Genomic DNA, 21,612 nt, shown 5'->3' with positions numbered 1-21,612 from the left:
AATTCTTTTGATGAAATTCAATTAACTGCAGGGGACACTATTATTCCATAACCATCAAGAACTTGAAATAATGCACACTCAAGTAACTTTATTCTGGCAGAAACTTTGTGATCTTTCTTTAGTAATGTGCCTTAGAAGAAGCACTTGCCTTAGAAAAAAACATTGGATTTAGAGTCATTAGCCCTGGGTTCAAAACTCCAGTTCTGCTACTTACTCACAAGTGGCTAAACATCTCTGGATCTCAGTATCCTTGTATGTAAAATAAGGATTAACTAGATGAACTAAGGCAAGTCCCTTCTACCTCTAAGTTTATGGTATGTTTGGGAACTATAACTGATTTATAGAAGGTTCTGATTACAATCTCAACTTTTATATTAATATAGTTATACTGTCTTGTGATTTATGACTTCCAAATGTGACACTTTTATAAGTTACTTAACATTTTAAAATAACACATGACATGACAGCATCCTCTTATTAATTGAGTTTCCATAATTTCAGAAATTTTTTAATTAAAACTTTTTTATTTTTCAAAACATATGCGTGGATAATTCTTCAACATTAGCCCTGTAAAATCTTGTGCTCCAATTTCTCCCCCCTCCCCCATACCCTCCCCTAGACTATTTCGGTTTTTGGCTTATTTCAAAGGAAATAAAGTTTACTTTTGTCTTATCCATGAAAAAAGTGATTCCTAAGTAAATTATTAATATAAACAAGATCATAGGAAACTAGTTAAGAGAACAAACTTAAAGTAGGCAACAAAAGTTTATAACAGATTTGTGTTATTTACAAAAACTTCTTTATTATTTATGAAAATAGCCCAATTGAGATCTTCTATGACAAAATACTTTATTAGTCTAAAAATTCTACAATTCAAATTTTTCCTAATCCATGAAAAAAGTGATTTCTAAGTAAATTATTAATATAAACAAGATCATAGGAAAAAATATTTAAACTAGTTAAGAGAACAAACTTAAAGTAGGCAACAAAAATTTATAACAGATTTGTGTTATTTACAAAAACTTCTTTATTATTTATGAAAATAGCCCAATTGAGATCTTCTATGACAAAATACTTTATTAGTCTAAAAATTCTACAATTCAAATTTTTCCTAATTCAAACTGACTTTCCCAACCAGTGTAAATTATAGAGCTTTAATGCAACTAGGGGTGAACAGAGATTTTCCTGGAGTAAACATGGACAAAAGAAGAAAAACAAATTTAAAGTGAATAATCTTCTAAAAGTTCTTTAGACCTTTAAGACTTTAGAAAAAAACAAATGATCTTTTCCATCTACAGTGTTGAATGAAATAAAATAAGCAAAGTGTGCAAATAATAGATAATACTATTATTTTCTCTCAACAAGTTGTTGCTTTTTATTTCCTTGAAGTCTTCTGTAACCATGAACTTGCAAAAGTACACATTAGGATGCGATAGATGGGAAGAAAAGAGACCACATATGGCCATGGCTACTGGTCACATTCCTTTCACAATCAACAATTCTTGGGTTTTCTCCAATGTGTTAAGACCAACTTAATAAGAACAAACTTGCCCCCAAACCCTCTTCTCTTCTCCTTTCCTACCCAACCTCAACCCAACCAGTAATGCCTTTTCTACTTCTCCAAAAAGTAACTATCGCTGGGACTAATTCATTAGCACAATTGGAGAGAGAGACTTAGATTTAGTAGCTGGAGAATTTACATTTAATTTCTTGCTTTCCTATAGACTACTTATGTGTACCATTAGGGAATTACTCCATTTCTTTACTAAAGTGAAGGAGTGAGGGCTGGATTAGATGATCTTGAAGGGTCCTTTCAGTTCTAAATTCTGTGGCTCTATTGTTCACTTTGCAAGCTTGGTACTTAGAGCGCTTCTTATTGATATCTGCCATAAACTCTGTCTTCACCATACAAATTTAACTCTTAATTGTATACAATATCACTTTATCCACATTATTTTTGATAGTAATTCTCCCTAATTAGATGACAATTCAGACTGATCTTTAGTCTTTCCAATCAACTACCTCTACCACACCTGGTGGTTAGTTCAAATTAAAGAATATTTTTGTAACTGAGAAAAGGAGAGAAGAAAAAGAACAAGGTTTCTTTGTGGTTCCCCAGTACTATCAAATAAAGATGCATTTATTAAGATTTGGGATTGAGAGATTTTAAAAAACAAATAAAAAGGGTCAAACCTGAAAAGAACTTACATATTACCCTATAAGATATACAATAAGTAAATAACCTATAAGTTGAGGGGAGAAGAGAGCATTTATCTAAGTGATTTTAGGTACTTAATCTCTTAGTCTGTTTCTTTAATGCAAAACAAAAGAGTTGGACTTAATGGCATTCTTTTCTAAGTCTCAATCTTTGTTCCTGTTCTAATGACTGGGGTAGCCATGGAAGATGTCTCCACTCCCCACTTTTGTAAATGGCACTTCATTAATACTTGCCCATTAACTGGGACCAAATGAGACAGATATATGGGACACTATGAACATGAGTGTCAAATATACTTTATCCCCTCTTTCTCATTCTTCCCTACGTTAAAAAAACAAGATACCAGAAAGTAAAGCCCATAGATGAGCCTAGTACTATTTTTTATTCCTAAGGTGGTTCAAATCAGCAATATGGCCTCTGAAAACAATACCTTTAAAAACATAGTTAAATAGGAAAAGTAGGAGGTGAAAATATCAACATCTTGTGATCAGTACCAACTCCAGTGCACAGTCCTAAAGTGTCAATGAAATGGGGCAGGGACATTTAGCATGGCACTTAGTGTAAATTAACAGTGGACCTCCATCTGTATGGCTGATTTGGTTATTTTTTTCACATAAAATTATGAGAGGAGCTCATAAGTTAAATGCAACAAATGAGTAAATTCTCCAAACAGAGTAGGAAGACTTATCTATGTGCCTCCCAATCACATTTAATGTAATATTAACCTTCAAAGTAGCAATTTTCAAACCTACCCCAAAGCACACAACTGCAAAAAAAAATTGCACCAAATATGTTATTGTTTTTGAAACTATTATCTCAGCTTCATTCACTATCAGTCAAAATGAGAATGTTATTTTAATGTTAATGTATTCCTGGCCATTTTCTCCCAGCAGCTGAGCACATTTCGCTCTTTCATAATAACAGTATCCATAATGATCAGGAGTTCTGAGAGTCACAAAGAGGGTTGTTATAATGTGAATGAGGATACTCAAATCAAGGGAGGTAAGGTAAAGCAGATGTCTGCCACAAAGAGAGCTTCAGCAGCAGGGCTAATTGCAGAGGGAGTATATTGGCCAATTACAGACTATAGTGGCAAAGTCCTGACATACGCAAATGAAAATCAGCATTCCCCAATAGAGATTGTGACCAGCCTGATGGGGTGTAACGTTATAGCATTTTTTTTTTTCAATATGTATCACAGAGAGCAGGTGTTCTTTTTTGAAGTGGCCTTCAAGTAGAATTTAAAAAACAGAAAGTGAAAGATATTAAGGAAATGCAGAAAATTTCAGTACAAGCAACAACACTCCCCACATATTCTCATTCCAACACCAACAGCATTTTACAGGAGCATCGTTAATATATTATAATTAGGACTTTCCCCCAGCTAGTGAGCAGCACTGGTATGCATACCAGCAAAGGATTGCTTTAACACATACACATATTTAAAAACCTTTTTCATCTGCCATTTACCTTCCTCCAAGAAAGACAGATGTGAGCAAGGTAGAGTAGTAGGCAAACACCAGATGTAAACCATGAGTATAAAAGGGAAGAGGAATATTAGGGAAACCAGAGCAACAGCCCTGCCTAAGGCCAAGGGTGAGAGTGTGGGAAGAAGTGAGCATTAGAAAACAAATGTTTTAGGAATAAAACTCTCACTATAACTAAACTCCAAGGTAAAACAAAATGCCCATATAATTTGATTTGGTCAATCACTAGTAGCATTAACCAGTTAAATAGAGGCAACAAAAGGAAGGAAAAGGCTTTAATAACTCCAAAATATCAGCCTACGTACTATCCTATTTGTAAAATGGTTCCTATGGTATTATGTATTCTTTTGTCTAATACCTTGTTTTCACAAAACCAATTAATGACAACTGGGAAATAATGCTTAAGAGAGCCAATTCTATAAAAATTATGTTCTCTTACAAGAAATACTAATTTCTCTCCCTTGTCCCCAGATAAAAATATCACAACTTAAACATGTGGGTCTTATACTTGTTTTATCATTTATAAAATATTTACAAAAATGTTAAATGCATCAACTCAAATATCCAAGGATAATTTTCATTAATATTTGTACTTAACATCATTTTCAATCACGACAAGTCAAAAATTTTTGTATTTTTTTAAATCACTAATTCAATAGAAATCATTATTCTGTTCAGTTTTAGTCAGTACAATTCAACAAGTACTGGAGTGATTTACTATGTTCTAGATAGTGTTAGAGGCCAAAAAAAAGAGGCAGAAATAAAAAATAGTTCCTGCCCTCAAAGTTTAAAAAATGACAAAGATGGCAAAAAGTCAGGCATTCAGAAGTTAATTTGCCTATCATATATGTCAGATTCTATAAAGATGTTATAAGGAATACAAATGAACATGAGAGGAAGTCTAATCCCTGTCTTCAAAGATTGTATAACATTCTACTAGGAAATTATAAGTACACATAGATTTGAGAATGAAAGGTGTGTTCTTCACAGAAGCAAAGGTAAGGCACAGAAAATAAGTAATGAATGGCATAGATGAATGTCACAGGATTTTGGAAGCAAGAAATTTATGTTGTCTGGGATAATGTAAAAAGATATTTCAAGAGAAGATGGTATGTTAACTCACCCTTGAAAAATGGAGTAGAATTCCAACAAATGAGAAAAAAAGAAAGGGAATTCCAGAGTTAAATGTATATATTTGCAAAGTTTGGAGCAAAAATGTACAAATTAGCCTGAGAGAGAGAGAGAGAGATGGAATGAGTTAGAATGACTTGATTGAAATGAAGAATTCAGTTGAAGACTGAAATGAAAGTCGGAAAGATAAGTGGAAGGCCCTTGTGAAGGGCCCTTGAATGCCAGGCTAACTCAAATTTGAATTTTTTTTTCAATCCTTTGAGCAAAATATACCTACAAAACATTTTTAAGCTGGAAAGTACTGTTTTCAGAAGACAATCTGGCAATGTTTGGCAAGACAAACCAAGCAAGAAGGACAAACAATCCAGATGCAAAGTGATGACCTGACCCAGGATGATGGCAGTAAGAACAGAAATGATTAGACAAATGTGAAAGAATTATTAAAGGACTAAAAGTATTAATAATACAATCTACTTCCACATAATTTTTCATTAACTCTCTCATTAATTCTCATAGCACCCCTGTGAGATATGCAACAAATATTTTTATACAGATTTATTGATAGGAATTGAATCAAAAGCATTAAATTACTTTAGTCAGTCAGAATGAAGGAGAAAAACTAGAGGAGAAAAATTGCAGTAGCCAGGGAAGAATCATAAAGCTTTACTGATGTCAGGTCATACTAGGCTGATCCATCACTAGCAAATTTCCTGCAATGAGACATCTGGAGCACATGTGTAATGAAATTCATATTAATCTCAATGTAGATGTCTTTATTACATATCCAAAAATCTTTGTTTCACTATCTTTGAAAAACATATAATACATTTTATATAATTAAAATATTATTTAAATTTATACAAGTTATATATATATATATTATATATAATTATATATTTATGTTGTATCTAAATACTAATTTATATAATCTGTATATTTATGTAACTATAATAAAAATACATAAAATAACAGTAATAATATTATCAAGTACTTATATAGCTCTTTCAGATTTGCAAAACACATAAAAGTATCTCTTTTTAACCACCTTGTGGGGGAGGAAGTAGAGAAAGAGAAACAGAGACAGGAAGGGGAGAGGAGGGAAAAAAAGAAAAGAAAAAGGAAAGGAAAGAAAGAAAAAAGGGGAGAGAGAGAGGAGGAGGAAGAGAGAGAGAGAGAGGAAGGGAGAGAGGGAGAAGAAAGGAGAGAGAGAGGAGAAGCGATAATGAGTGGTGGAAAAAAAAATTAGCCCCATTTTACATATGAGACTGAGTAGACAAAAGTTAAGTGACTGAAATCACACTTGAACATCCTGACTCAAATAGTCAGATCCAGTCTTCTATCCCACCTACAAATAAAACAAACAATAAGGACATATCTAAGGCACCTGAGGCAGCTAGGTGGTACAATAAATAGAGCTTGGGCCCTGCAGTCAGGAAAACCAGACTAGCCTCAGACTCTTATTATGTGATGGTGGACAAGTCACTTAATCTTGTTTGCTTCACAGTTTTTTCATCTGTAAAATGAGCTAGAAAAGCACATAGCAAATTACTCCATTATCTTTGCCAAGAAAACCCCAAATGGGATCATGAACAGTCAGACACAACTGACAACAGCAAGCTGACACAAAGAACTTTATTTACCTCTCTTTCTCCAATGCAATACCAACAAGTATTGTAATTGTGTCATATCATCTTATTAAATGTAAACTCTATGAGGAATGGGACCTGAATTATCCTATATTTTGTACTTCCTCCAGGTCTAGCACAGTATTCCAGCTCTTTAAACACACAGGAGGCTTTCAATAAAAGCTTATCAAATTGATTCTAATAGATTTTTAATTCCTATATGAGGAGAAAGACATGTTATTTTTCAAATTTTTAACCCCAATTCTTGTACATGGTCTTGCACATATGCCCTCAATAAGTGCTTATTGAATTTATTCCTTTAGGGAATGACAGTAAAGAACAAGGAAAAGACAACAGCAAAAAACTCTTTATAAAAAGTTCCCCAAATCCTAGTTTAAGAATGATTACCTAAAGTGGCTTCTCTAATACACAGCAACCAGACAGGGGCAAAAAAAAAAAAAAAAAAAAAAAAAAGGAGTCTTTGGGTTGTCAAGAGATAAGCAAGGATCCAGAGCTCAGATCTAGGATCAGACTTCCTCTACTTGTCTTATTGCCTTCTACTTTCTGTAAAACTTCAAATCCATTATTGAGAGGGACAAAATACCAAAATGTGTTTCCTTTGTCATCTGTTACATTCATTGCTCTTTCAGATGTTTATTATGACTTGAAACATTTCTACAAGAGGATCCTATATACTAGAGGATGAGAAATGTTTCACCAGAAATGTCTCACTTCAATTAAGCAACTGGTTCACAAAATAGTGAAACAGGATGCCACAACTTTGCTCCTTAACTGAAAATCTACAGGTAATTCTTCATTCCCACCACACTGACGAATGAAATGGAGTTATATCTTCTAGTGAAGGCAATGAGGCTCCTTCTCCCTTGGAATCCTGGGGCAATACTCATTCAAAATCCTGGGAGAGTACTGATTGGCATTTTTTCCTTCTTCCCACCTACACCTTGTAAAATCCTGGATTTTTTTTAAAGCTCAGTTCAAGTACTACTTCCCAAAGAAAGTCTATCTTGGTCTCCTCAGTTACTAATGCCTTCACCACAGAAATTATTTTGTATACTTTTACTATTTTTCCTTTCTATGTGTTGTTCTGTGGGCAGGGGCTTTTCAATTTTTGTATTTAAATTCTCAACATGACAAATATGGAAATATATTTAAAAGACTTGCACATATTTAATATTTATCAGATTGTTTTCTGTCTTGGGAAGAGAGGAAGTAAAAGCAGGGAAATTTTGGAACCCGAAGTTTTACAAAAATGAATGTTGACAACTATTGGTACATGTATTTGGAAAAATGAAATACTATTTAAGTTTAAAAAAAAAAAACTAGAAACAAAAAAAAAAATTCTCAATGCCTGGCACATGGAAGATCCTTAGTAACTGTTTGTGAAATACATAAAGGAATCTTAAAGAGAGGAGTCCATCCCATTACGTTTATTTTATGGATGAAGAAACTAAATCCAAAGAGATGTGCCTTCACACACAAAAATCAACCAACCAAACATTTTTTTTAGGTGCCTACTAAGTGCCAACCATTGTCCTAGGATTTGGATTGTTCCAGGATTCAAGGACAAAAACAAAAGTCAGTGTCTTTGAGGAGCTTACATTCTAGTGGGGAGACTTGTAGGAAATACAGACAGTAAATAGAATAGACAGAAATCTAACCCAGGTCCAGTATCCTTTCTATTGGACTTACACTGGCCCTTGAATTGAAATTGTTACTCCTATAATCATCTGTCTCTTGGGTTTAGCAGGAATTTTCCTGGAGATGATCTTAAAAATTTTCTTTTCCTCTTCCCCTTGGGCTCTTAGACCTTGATTTTAAGGTTGCTGCCCTGTTCCCTGAATGGGGACTAGAGCATGTAGTAAAGTCCTCATTTAGATTTTTCCACCCATCTTTTTAATGTGATCTCACCACCTCCCAAACAAGTCACTTTTTGGTGAGTGTTATTATGCATGTTAAACTAGGCCCAAAACAGACAAACAAAATTCTAAATTTGAAACTGATCTGTTTTTTTCTGTACATAAAACCATGAAAATTCCAATCTAAACAATCATATAGCTCTCTCAAAATGATCAAAGACATCTTGGCATGGAGTAAGAAGGAAGAAATAAGTATTTATGTAACATATACTTATGTACCAGGAACTGTGTTAAGTATTTTACAAATATTATCATATTTGATCCTCATGAAAACCCTGTAAAAATAGGTACTGTTATTATCTGAGGGAAATAGAGGTTAAGTGACTTGTCCAGGTTTAAATAGTCAATAAATGTCAGAGGCTGTGAATTTGAACTGAGGTCTTCTGGACCTTAGGCCCAAAGTTCTCTTCACTATGTCATCTAGCTGCATAGTTTTGGTTTCATCCCCTAAGACATCAAAGGTTAAGTCACTCCAAATGCCTACTTTGAAGCCCCAGATATTATATGGAAAACTTCTCTCAAATGATTTCATATCCTATGGGGTACATAATTACATTAACTCTAAGAAGTGAGGAGAATGCCTGTGAAATGTTTTTTCCTATGGACTCATACCTCTTCACAGACTAGCTCTAATTGGTTGAAAAACCTTTGGAAAGAGACACTGGCCCTCCTACCCAGAATTAATGTAATTTCTTTCATTTTACTACCAATGTATTATCATGGAAAATGCCCTACTGAAAAGTTATTCGGTCCATATTGTAAATATGCTCGGGTTATAGAATCTCAGAAATGGAAGGGATTACTTATTTCATATTGGCCAACTCGTACCAAAAAGCCTGAATTTTTCCTCCAGTATTCCCAAAACAATTATTCTCTTTAAAACACACACACACAGACTCTGGCACTCTGGCTCTCTCTGGCGCGCTCTCTCTCTCTCTCTCTCTCTCTCTCTCTCTCTCTCTCTCTCTCTCTCTCTCTCTCTCTCTCTCTGTCTCTCACACACACACACACACACACACACACACACACACACACACACACACACACACACAGTGATCCCACTAATTAAATACTAGTCCATTAAATTTTTTGACATTTTTAATTGTTAGGAAATTCTTCCCTAAACTCAGTCCAAACTTTCAAACCTATCATTTCTATTATTGACCCTAGATCTCCCATTTTGTGTAGATTAAGTTTAATCCCTCTTCCACAATGACAGCCCTACACATATTTGGAGATAATGATCAAAACTGCCAGCCCATAAGGTTTCTCTTCTCCAGGCTAAATAACCAAAGATCCTTCAACCCACTCTTCATATGACAGTTTCTGTTTCTCCCTTTCCCCCAATCATACTGATTGCCCTTTTTCTGCTGAATTGGAAGATGTCAATTTATCTCTTAAAATATGACACCCAGAGCTTAAAAGAGTATGTTATTAGGCAAAGCAGAAAGGGACTATCATCTATCCTGTTTTGTAAACTTACTGTGGTTCAGTCATTCAGTTTTGTTCCAAGTTTTCCCAACTCTGTGAACTATATTGTGCATGTGTTCTTCTGGCAAAGATACTGGAATGACTTGCCATTTTCTTTTCCAATTAATTTTACAGATGAGGAAACTGAGGCAAATAGGTTAAGCAACCTGCCCACACTAACACAGCTAGTAAATGTCTGAAAGTCAGATGTGAATTTAAGTCTTCTTGATGCCAGACCCCAAACTTCAAGCCATTTACCTGTTCTATAAATGTAACCTCAGCGACAAAGTGGCAAGCACAGCTGCTAGAATTTGTGCTAAAGACAGGATTGATGTGGGTTTGAGTCCTACCTCTGACATATACTGGCTATGTGACCTTCAACAAATCACTTAACTTCTCTATGACTTAGGTAATTCTTGAAAAGAATAAGGACCAATATGCACTGATAGAAGTAATTCCCTCAGTGGTGAGCACCTTCCAATGAAAACACAGGTCTAGACAAGACAGCAGCATTTTTGACAGTTGTCACAACACTGGATCATCCTGTGCTTATATTCCACAAAAATCCAAGTCTTTTTCACATGAATCTAAATGTGAAATCCATTATTTGTCTATTAATAACAATTGGGTCAGGGCTTAAAATGACATTTCCTTCTTTACCCAGATTTGTCTTTTTTTTTTTTTTTTTAAATATTTCGAACTAACAGAATACGTGATTTTGTACACTTAGAACAAATGTACTTCAGGAACCTTCAAGCACTTCGATCGTTTAATGGATCATTCACATAGTAAGCATCTGCTGTGGGCCAAGAAATGTACTAGACACCAGGAATTCTTAAAACAATTCCTGACTAAAGGGGTTTACATTCTACTGAGGAATACAAGATATCTACAGAAACAGATGGAAATTCAGCAAATAAATAAATAAACAAACAAATAAATAAATAAGTAGTAATTTCTGGGGTAGAGAAGGGGCCACTAACAATGGGGAAGGAGAGGTGTTTACTCTCTAAGGGACCTAGGAGATCTAACATAAGAAGGTAAAAGGAGAGACTACTGTAAGGGGGGGAAGAAACTATGTAGAGGACAAAAGACAAAGATGTTATGTTGGTCATGGGGATCAGCACATAGGCCAGAATGGCTGGAACATAAGCATGAGGGAGAGTAATGAGAAGTCAAACTGGAAAGATAAGCAATAGTCTGACTGTGAAAGACTAAGTGCCAAACAAGAATATCGATTTCTGTGTAAGGAATTGATCTGTTCATTATCAATCATTCTTCTCTATGCAGTAAATCAGATTCTTTATAAGGATATAACACTTTAATATAAGTTAAAATTATGGTATATACTTGAAAATGATGAAATTAATTTCTCTAAGAATATTTTCTAATTCAGATTTATTATTATTCAGACTAGGCTTTTTTTCCCCATTTAGTCCAAATTAAAGAAGTTTTATTGGACACTATTAAAAAAGTGAACATACTGAATATCCAAAAAGGAATTGAAATCACAATGAGCCATCCTAGCATCATCAAAAAGCAGGTCACATCAGAGTGGCCTTATTTCCTTTTTTGACAGGGTTACTACACTAGTGGAAGAAAAAATGTGTTGATATAATTCACATGTATTTTAGCAAACATCTGAAAGTGGCTGATGCTATTCTTGTGGAAAAGATGGTGAGAGTGGGCAAAACAAGTGGGCAAGTATAATTAGATGGATTTAGAACTGGCTAAATGACTGGAACCAAAGCATAGTCATTAATGACTCAACTCTTAGTGGTATTTCTCAGGGACCCAGGCTATTTCACACTTTTAATGTACAGATGGGAATAGCTTCGCACCTACTATGTGCCAGGCACTGTGCTAAGACCTTCTTATAAATATGATCTCATATGATCCTCACAATAACTCTGTGAGGTAGGTAATAATATTTTCCTTTTACAGTTGAATAAACAGGCAGAGTTTACATATCAGTTTCCCAGGGTCACACAGCTAGTAATTGTCTGAGAACAAATATGAACTCAGGTTTTCCTAACTCAGGCCCATCTCTCTATTCACTGCATCTCCTCAGCATAGATGACCAGCGTGTTTATCAACTCTGCAAATAATACAAAGCCATGAGGAATGACTACCACGCTGGGTAGTAGTCTCAGGATCCAAAACACAGTATTGACAGACTACATCATTGGACTAAATTTGGCAAGAGAAAATTTAATAGTGATAAACATCAACTCTTATATTTGGTTTAAAAGACAGCAACTTCACAAGTACAAACAGAAAGCCAAGTGCGATCTGTCTGAAAAAGGAACTGGGGATTTTAGTGAACCATAAAATCAATGTGGAATCAACAGCGCAACATGGCAGCCAAGAAATTTACAATGCTCTTAGGCTACCTTAGAGAGTTAGCTTCAAGGAATAAAGAAGTAGATGAACCCACTATTCTACCATATCCAGATCAGACTACCTTTAGAGTACTGTTTTCAGTTCATAGTACCACATTTGAAGGAGGAAATTAATTTATTGTAATAATATATTTTATATAATAGTAAGAATATAATTATGTATTGTATAAATTGATATAATTAAGTGAGGCATGCAAGTAGAATGATTAAAAGGCTTCAAATTCATGCCACATTAAGATAGATAAAAAAGTAAGGGTGTTGATCCATAAAAAGATAAGGGATGTGGGGTAGAAAGTTGGGACATCATCTTTTTTTTTTTCAAGTCTTCAACTGGCTTATTGTGCATAGAAATCAGGTATCCTTTTCACTTGCTAATCATTTTTACAATATCCCCTATGAGAAGTATCTCCTCTACCCTTTTCCAGATCTACATTTTATTTATAGTAATTTTTCTCCATTAGAATGTAAACCTTTGGAAGGGAAGGATCATCATATATGTATTTATATTCCTGGATTTTTATCTGATTATGCAGAAGTGGGATTAAACCACTCTGCTAGATCCCAAAAGACAGAATTAGGAGCAATGGATAAAAGTTATCAAAAGGCAAATTTAAATTTCAGTTAATAAAAGGCTTTCTAAAAATTAGAGCTATCAAAAATATTATATGCTTTGCTTTGGAAAATAGTAATATTCCTGCTCACTTACATATGTGATCTTTAAGCAAATTCTTAATGTCTATATATTTCTAATCAAATGGGGACTCATTCAAACATAAATTTGGCCAGATGTTCTTTGAGGTCTCTTACAACTTTGATATGGGGAGAGGATTAAATCCTATAGTTAGAAGTAAATGGTTCATGTTGCAAAGGTTGGCTCATGAGATATTTAGAACGTAGAAGCCTTTTCCCAAATAGAAGCTGTTTAAGTTCAGAAGCTAGTCCAAAAGAGTTTTAACCCATTGTAATTTGTGTGGCTTACTTATTTCAAAGTCATTCTCTGTTGAAGTATGTTGTGGTCCCTTAAAGAAACTGATGTGTGATCCTTTAAGAATTTGTGATTCTGATTCCCAACCCCTCCTAGCAGATGCATTATCAATTCCGGAAGCTAAGAACTTTGATTCACAAATCATGGTCAAAAGTACCCCTTTGAATTCCCATAGAAGATCTAGGCTTGTCCCAGTCCCCACCAGAACTGAGCCAACTAGGGCTCTCACAACCCTCATCAGGTCTGAGCCAACTTGGGATTCTATCCACAGGCCCCTTTAGCTAAATTTCTCATTATAAAAAGAGCCAAACTAAAATCCCCTCTTTGTAGAAGTTCCAAACATGCCAGCTATGCCATGCTTGGCATCCCAAGGAGACTCTGCCCACTGGAATAGTTTCCAGTGCCAACCTCTCTTTACCTAACACCTTTTACTAACTAGACTTGAACCTTACTTCCATAAATAAATTCCTTACATAATAAACCTCTTTTATCAATCTAGGTTTTCAGGTCTGTAAATTCCTTTCCAGAGAACTGCTTGAGCCGCCACTAGACCTCATTTAACTCTCTACCCTTGACCACCAGTAATCCTAATTTCACTTGGGTACCCCAAATCTAAACCTCATCACTGTGATTCCATTTGGGGTTTTCTTGCTAAAGATACTAGAGTCGCTTGCCATTTCTTTCTCCATCTCATTTCACAAATGAGGAACTAAGACAAACAGGGTTAAGTGACTTGGCCAGGATCACAGAGTTGGTGAGTCTGAGGCTACATTTGAATTCAGTCCTGACTGCAGGACTTGCTTCACTTCCTAAGTGCCCCACAATCTGTGTTGTGTATATGCAAACCCTAAACAATTTAAATCTACAGAATATGAAAAAAATCTGAAAAAAAAAGTATTGCTGAGAAAACCAAAGTAATTCAAATTTCATAGAGAAAAGGGTAACCAAGACAAATTAAGCTGTGATCTAATTCATCTTCACTTGTCTCAGGTAATAGAAAGGTAATAGTCCATCTATTTAGACCACTATCAAAAGGAGACTCAAAGGAGAATTTATTATTGATTCTCTAACAGTTAAGATTAAAGACCCCTAGATCTGAAAAGCTGAAGACACTTGGTATCTCATGATGGTAATAGCAAAGCTGATATTCCTAAATTCTAGAGAGTGGGTTTTGTGGAAAGAAGATAAGTGCTAAGCACTGTACTAAGAAATTTAGCAGAAAATACCTCCTAGGTGTGGTATGGAATCAAAATTTTAAATTCTGTCAGACTTCCCATAACTTTAAGAATTGCAAAAGTTCCTACTTACCCTCAATCCTCACACTCTGTTTACTTTGTTAGGTTATACAACAGTCCCTTTAGTTTCAAAGGTTTCCACTCCTTTAATCAAGCTCAATACTAGCAGGAACAGGACAATACTATCAAGAGAAAATGGTGCCAACAGCATAGACTAGTTCCAACAGCCCTGTAAAATAGTTGGGAATAATGTATAATAGAAGAAGGAAATCCTTGGCTTGGAACAACATGAGGAATTCATGTAAACATTGATGGAGTGATTTCTTGTAGTACTTTATATTCATTCCTTTCACTCCTCTGGAGAATGTTAGGATGGATACCAGATAATCCTTAAAGTTCCTTCCAGCTTTCAATCCCATGACCTAACACTAATTTGTACCATCATTATTTATACATGTTTTAGTTTTCCAATTAAACTGTAAGCTCCCAGCAAAGATTCTATAGAGTTATCTCTATAACCACCACAGCAGCATCCTGGCTAAGTACTTAATAAATTGTTTGTTGACTTGAACCTAATTTAGCCCAAGGTCCCAATGAATAATTCAAGGACAAGGAAAAGGACACCCAACATTGGAACAGTTATTTCTAAAAAGAGTAAGCTAGTTCCCTGCTAAATGAAGTATGTTCAAGTAGAATCTGAATGACCACCTGTCAGTGACATTATAGATGGGGGTTGAAATTGGGACTAAATGCTCCCTGAAATCTTTTCCAACATTGTGTCTATAAACTGTACTGAACTATAAATCCAGTTACACACACACAAAAAACAAAATGACAAACATTAAATAATGTTCTTTAAAAAAAAAAAAATCTCACCCCTGAATACAACTGCAACATAATATCCTATTTTATCACTGCACAAAACTTAAAACCTCAAGTTGTTCTGTGCATATCCATGTACTTGGATATGAACTTAAATGTGTAGACAGCTTTCTCTCCCCATGTGGATTTTTGTTTGTGCTGAATTTTTTTTTAAGTTCTTCAAAACCACACCCTGTGCTTCTATTACATTATGACCCTTCCCATTATTCTGTTCATTTCTTTTTCTTTGAGACAGTACACACCCTGTAATATTGCTGACATTAACATTACTGGTCAAAAAAAGACTACTGTCCTAGAATTCTTTTTACCAGTCACAAAATTTCAAAACCTTGGTTTTTGTTTCAAGGGTGACTAGATAATTAATTCTTTCCCATATTAATTTTAACACCTTGAACAAAAGACAAACAACAACAGGATGGATTCCTTCAACAAAAGAAAGAAAATTCAACAAATATACTACAGGTGAATTGCATAGTTGCACATGTGACCTAAAATTATTTTTCAAAGATTCAAAGAAAATTAGCAACAGATAAGTATGACAATCACAGCATTACCACAGATGACAGGATTGGAGAATGCTTTTCACTTATTACAGAAAAATATTAAATATAATTAAACATCTGAAGTAACCATTCAACCTCCAGTCTACTTGTATAGGTCAGATGACAATGTCCTAAGAAAGAACCAGTGGTCACAGTTCTGAGGAGATTACATTTTCCCCTTTGATATCTATCAAGATAATCCACAATCTAGTTAAATTGCAAGGGAATCACAATTATCCTTGGAAAGAGAAAAGACTGAAGAGAAGAAATCATGAGTCAAATTTCTGAAGAACCAGTGACCTACAGAAAAAATGCAGAATAAAGAGTACACTAGTTCATAGCCGTATAAATAGAAACTTTATTAAAGCTTGGTTTCTTTGTTCTACAACAAGACAGCTCTCTCTCCTCCACAACCTCAGCAACTTATTGCATTCACATCTATGACATTGTGAGCAGTCACAATAAGGTGAGAGGTGGGGAGAATTATTTTAGTAAATAATCCTACAATGAGTCCTGGGAGGGAAGGATGTGAGGGGGATAGATTCTTGGAATGACACCTTTTCAAATGTCAGCTTCAGAAGACAAAGCCAAATTTTATTATTGTAGATGGATTACTTAGTATATGTTGAATTTCTATCTTTTAATAAATTGTCTATGGATAGATTATATCAAAATTGCAAAGGGGACTAATAGAAAATCATGCAATCCAAAAGTCACCCAGCCTGGAATTAACATTTCAAAAGAGACACAGAAAGTCACTAGCATTTCCCTATTATGAGGATTATCTTCTCACCCTCCAACATCCATATCCTACCTTCACATAGGTAGAAATTATTTGATGCAGTTAGAAATACAGCCCAGACAGATCGGTGTAATCGCATGCCCCACAAAGATCCAGAGATAGCCATGTGGCTACTAAGAGTCTTTGGGGTTACCTGAATCTGTCATTGCATCCCTATTACATTTGGTATTTTGCTGGCAAGAGGCTGACAAGCAGGAAGCACAATTGTGACAGAGCTTTGTTCTGCCTGCAGTGAATTACTTGCAGTAAGGGTTAGAGACACTGGCAGCAGACAGAAAAAGAAATCAAAGAAAGCATCCTTTCCAGCCAGTCTGTCATATTTGGTTCTGAGGGGGTATACTGGAGAGTAGTTAGGATCTGAAGTGAGGAGGGACAGGGATTTTACATTTTCTAAATTTGCTACTACTCCATATCATCTCTGCAGTTTCCCCGGCCCCCAAATTCTCCCTTTGGTGGTAGAGACTCTTTTAAGCAAGTATGGTGCTCCAAACAACAACAAAAAGGGGGGGGGGCGCAAGGGCAGGGTAAGAGACTACTACCCTGAGATTAATAGATACTGAAGACCTAGACCTAGCTAATCCGTACATGTGAATAGACTAAAATCCATGCCACCCACATAGACACACACAAACTAGCGCTGCATTTCCAGGCACCGTTTTTTCCCCTCTTAGTCCCAGAGATGAACCTCCCCGCCTCCCCATTCCCATCCCTCCCAGCCACCTCTTCTTCATTTCTTTCTTTGGTTATTGGTTTTAATTTCCCAGGCCACCGGGTCTTTGGAAACACTGTACCACTGCCCCCAGGCAGGAAACAGGCAAAGCATCCTTGGCTAACTGCAATGTTTTCCACAAGCCCTAGCTTGCTCTTTGTCCTGCTACTTGCCCTTTCAGAAGAAACCACCTCACCCTAATCAAGCGGGATTGGCCACAAGAAAGCCCTCAAAACATCTGTCCCTTCTGCCTTGGATCTGGAGAAAGGAGATAAGGACAGAGCTACATCTAGGCACACCGCTGGCTAACTTCTTCCTTGGGGGAGGGAAAAGGGGTTGGGTTTTTTTGTTTGTTTGTTTTTTTGTTTTTTTGCCCTGGGAAAAGGGGGGAAAGAATTGAAGGATTGGTCAAGAGGGGGCGTTGCCTATAAGCCCACCCGCAGTAGCTGCACACACCCCCAACCCACCCAGAGGCACACAGTCAGTTCTTCAATTCGACCAGAGCTCCAGGGGGCATCCGAGGACTCCAGGAACAGACACAGACATCGATACTCGGCGATTTCCCCCCTCCCCCTAACACCTCAGTCATGCTAAAATTCAATCCAGCCAATACTTACTAAAAACCTCAATTCTCAGCAGACCACCCCCTTCTCCGTGAATGCTTCACACAGCCAGAGACTGCCTCTATTCAGCCCTTTGCACCCCAGTCCTCTACCAGTGGGCCGGGCAGCAGGGTACCCAGTATTCACAATTGAAAAAAAGAAACACTCACTCTCTCATTCTCTCTCTCTCTCTCTCTCTCTCTCTCTCTCTCTCTCTCTCTCTCTCTCTCTCTCTCTCTCTCTCTCTCTCTCTCTCTCAATAAATAAATAAAGCACATCTGACATCTGTACCAGCCAGTAAAAGCACTGCCAGCTTTTTGGACTTCTCAGGTTTTTGGAAAATCAGACACCCCACCCTACATTTCCATCCACTCACCCTCTCTCTACGAGTCCTGGGGGCCTAAGAAGAGAGGAAGGTGGAAGAAAGCGGGAAGACAAAACGAAACTCACTGACCTTTCCTTTAGCCTTGTCGGGGTCTGCCTTAAACAAGCAGAGGTAGCGACAACAGCAGCAGGAGCATCCCTAGGTTGTCCCAATTCGTCCCGTGCCCGCTGCTCACTCACAGAGTCTGTCTCCCTCTCCTTCACTCCATACCACGCACACACACGCGCGCACACACGGATACATCTACAGAGACATACGCGCGAGCGCGCTAGGAAAACGCTGGGACTCCCCACGAACTGGCTCCTGCCGCCGAACGGAGGAGAGCGGAGGGGCCAGTCGGCTAGCACCCGCGGAGAGGCTGGAGTAACTGCGGGCTCAGTCAGAGCCGCCCGCCCGCCCGCTTGCCCGATTTGGGTCCGCTCCTGCAGCCCTGCACCTACCGGGTCCTCCAGGCAATGTGCTTCGACCCCTACTACCCGCCTGGCCCCTAACAACGCCGCCGCTCCTTTCTGGTTTTGGAGCTAGATCTTTTTGTGGCACTCCAGAGCGCGCACACGCACACACACCCAGAGACACACAGACACACTGCCAGAGCCGACAGCGGTTGCAGGAGCTCTCCTCCTCCCCCGGGCACCGCCCCCCACCCTGGGCTCCACCTCCTTCCCACTTCTTACCACCCCGCTGCCCTGCAATGTCTGTGGGTCAGTCTGGCTGTCTGGCTGTCCGGCTGTCCACCCTCCAACAGTAGACAGGACTGACCGCGGTTAATGCCCACCCTTCGCCCTTTTCTCCTCAGTGGCCCAACCTCATCCCCAGCGCTGGGGTTTTTCCCTCCACCGCCGTCGAAGGAGCCCCAGCTGGAGCCGGACCCAGGAGGGAGTCAGGTGTGAAGAGCAGAAAGCCAGAACTGCTCCGCGGAGAGGAGGGCGGAGCCCGGGGATTTGAAGTGAAGGAGGCGGAGCCATGCAAGAGACCGGAGACCTGGGGGGGGGGGCGGGGGGCGGGGGGGCGGAGAGGGAGAGGAGGAGGAGCTTGGTTTATCACGTTCCTAGAAACTGGCCTCGCGCCACTCCAGGTCTACTCTGTTTTGGCCGCCCCCAAAATTTCTCACAATAGGATTGTGAGAATAGGGGCCCTTTTGTGGAGTGCAACTGAGAGATCCTGAAAGAAAGAGGATCCTTCTGTCTGGGGCACTCAGGGCCTCCAGTTTTTCATGTCAGTGGGTACATAAACACATCTGATTTCAAGGGATGGCCAAAGTATAGGGATAAGATCTCTCCATTATTTCCCTCCCACCCCATTCCCAGGCTTGTAAATCTTATCTTGCTACCAAAAAAAAAAAAAAAAAAAAAAAAAAAAATCTACCTTACACAGATGAAATGGTTAGAGTGTTGTATCTCCCAAGGAAAACTTAAGAGACTACCACCCCTAGTATTTACCTGCAAAATAAATTGATTTATTCCTTGTCAATGGAGAGGCTTTTAGCTGGTCTTTGACTAAAGAGAGAAAAAGGAAGAAACTAGGCAGGTGGTATTTCCCTTGCTTTATAGAAAGATTCCTTTGCATTCACTGAGTAATTAACCCTCCACAACCTGTCTATTTTGGGTCCCTTTCAAGCATCTTCCATAATTTGCTGGGAGTTGAAGAGGGCTTTGCTATTATCTTAGTCTACAAAATTAGGAAACTGGAAACCTTCCATGATCAGAAGAAGGATGCAGAGAAGAGGGAAAACAAAAACAAAAACAGGCAGAAGCCCAGTGACCAAGCTGAGTATTTATAAAAATCTTACTATAGTTACATCTAGAGGCCTCAGTTTTCCCTTCTTGCCCTGTCAAATATGGCTGTATTCCAGCAATTATATACTAACCTCATAATGGAAATCTGTATCCATGATATACAGATACAATCTAACCCTCATTAATCATATTTTTCCTGTGTCTATATAGCCCTGTGAAATCTTGTTGCCTCTTCTGTCTGTTGCACCCATGAAATTTATTAAATCCTTTATTGTCCTTCTCTGTATCTCCAAGGAAAATCCATGTGTTGGAATTTTGCATGTGTCCCTAAGAATAAAAGAAGGCCAAGTTGCTTAAGAAGACTATTCTAAGAATCAGTTTTCAACTTTTAGCAAGAAAGCAATTTTTTAAGGAAAAAAAAAGATTTTCCATGAGAAAACTGGAGGCTGTAGTAGGTCCAGGATCTTAGAATAGGGTAAATTGGTTGTTTGTTTCAGAGTATATTTTCAGGAGCTATTCTAATAGTTATGAAAAACAGTCTTTAGGAAACTATTGTTTTATTATTGTAAGGCAAATAAGTATGAAGAATCACTACTTATTACTACTTTTCTACATAATCTCTTAACATTTTATCATTCATTCTAAGAATGAATAGTATTTTTGATGTTAGATACTTAGTTAAATTCTAATGGTCTTCTAATTTACCCAGCATTACATCAATTTAATAGGCTTAGTCAACTGAAAATTTCCTTTCCATGAAATCTCTGAAACAGAAACATTTTTCACTTCTAAATCAAATCATACCACATGCTTCATATGGAGAACACATGTCTAGAAGAGCAACCATATTGAACAGAGAACACTATTTTGGAAATGCAGTTGACTGATTCTGCTGCATTGTTACACTTGCCTAAAATATTGTAACACCGACAAAGTTACCATGTTGCGTGATGAACAATTATGTAACTTGACTTCAAAAATTTTATACATAATTAGAATTTCTGGAATTTTTACCTCAGAATAATTAAATATTTAGAAACCTACCTACAAAGATATATAGAGAGAAACTATATGAAAACTACATGAATACAACTACAAAACACTCTTCATAAATGAAGGTGGACCTAAATAAGTGGGACAATATCCAATATTAATAGATATGTTGTACCAATTTAATAAAAATTATCAAAATAATGTACTTATTCAATGCCATACTAATCAAACTATTTTACTTTCATTTCAGTCATATCCAACCCTATTTGTGGTTTTCTTGGCAGTGATACTAAAGTGGTTTGCCATTTCCCTTGCCAGCTCATTTTATAGATGAGGAACTGAAGCAAAAGGGGTTAAGTGGCTTGCCCAAGATCACCGAGCTAATAAATGTCTGAGGCCAGATTTGAATTGAAGAAGAGTCTACCTGATTCCAAGCTTAGTGCTCTATCCACTAGGCCACCTAGCTGCCCT

The 21,612-nt window shown here is 37.2% G+C and overlaps 1 protein-coding gene across 7 annotated transcripts in view; it reads right to left on the bottom strand.

Annotated features, from left to right (window-relative positions):
• RNF152 (ring finger protein 152) overlaps window positions 1–19,332 on the bottom strand; it is a 107,735-nt gene extending 88,403 nt beyond the window's left edge. For 2 of the 7 annotated variants that reach the window (XM_074279052.1, XM_074279059.1), the window contains exon 1: window positions 18,853–19,019. The gene's annotated coding sequence lies outside the window, so the exon portion shown is untranslated. The other 5 variants (XM_074279050.1, XM_074279055.1, XM_074279049.1 and 2 more) reach the window with 5 other exon arrangements.
• Between the last annotated feature and the right edge of the window lie 2,280 nt (window positions 19,333–21,612).

The sequence above is a fragment of the Sminthopsis crassicaudata genome, chromosome 1 (assembly GCF_048593235.1).
Source record: "Sminthopsis crassicaudata isolate SCR6 chromosome 1, ASM4859323v1, whole genome shotgun sequence".
NCBI lineage: Eukaryota > Metazoa > Chordata > Mammalia > Dasyuromorphia > Dasyuridae > Sminthopsis > Sminthopsis crassicaudata.
This window is presented reverse-complemented; position numbering and strand designations above follow the sequence as displayed.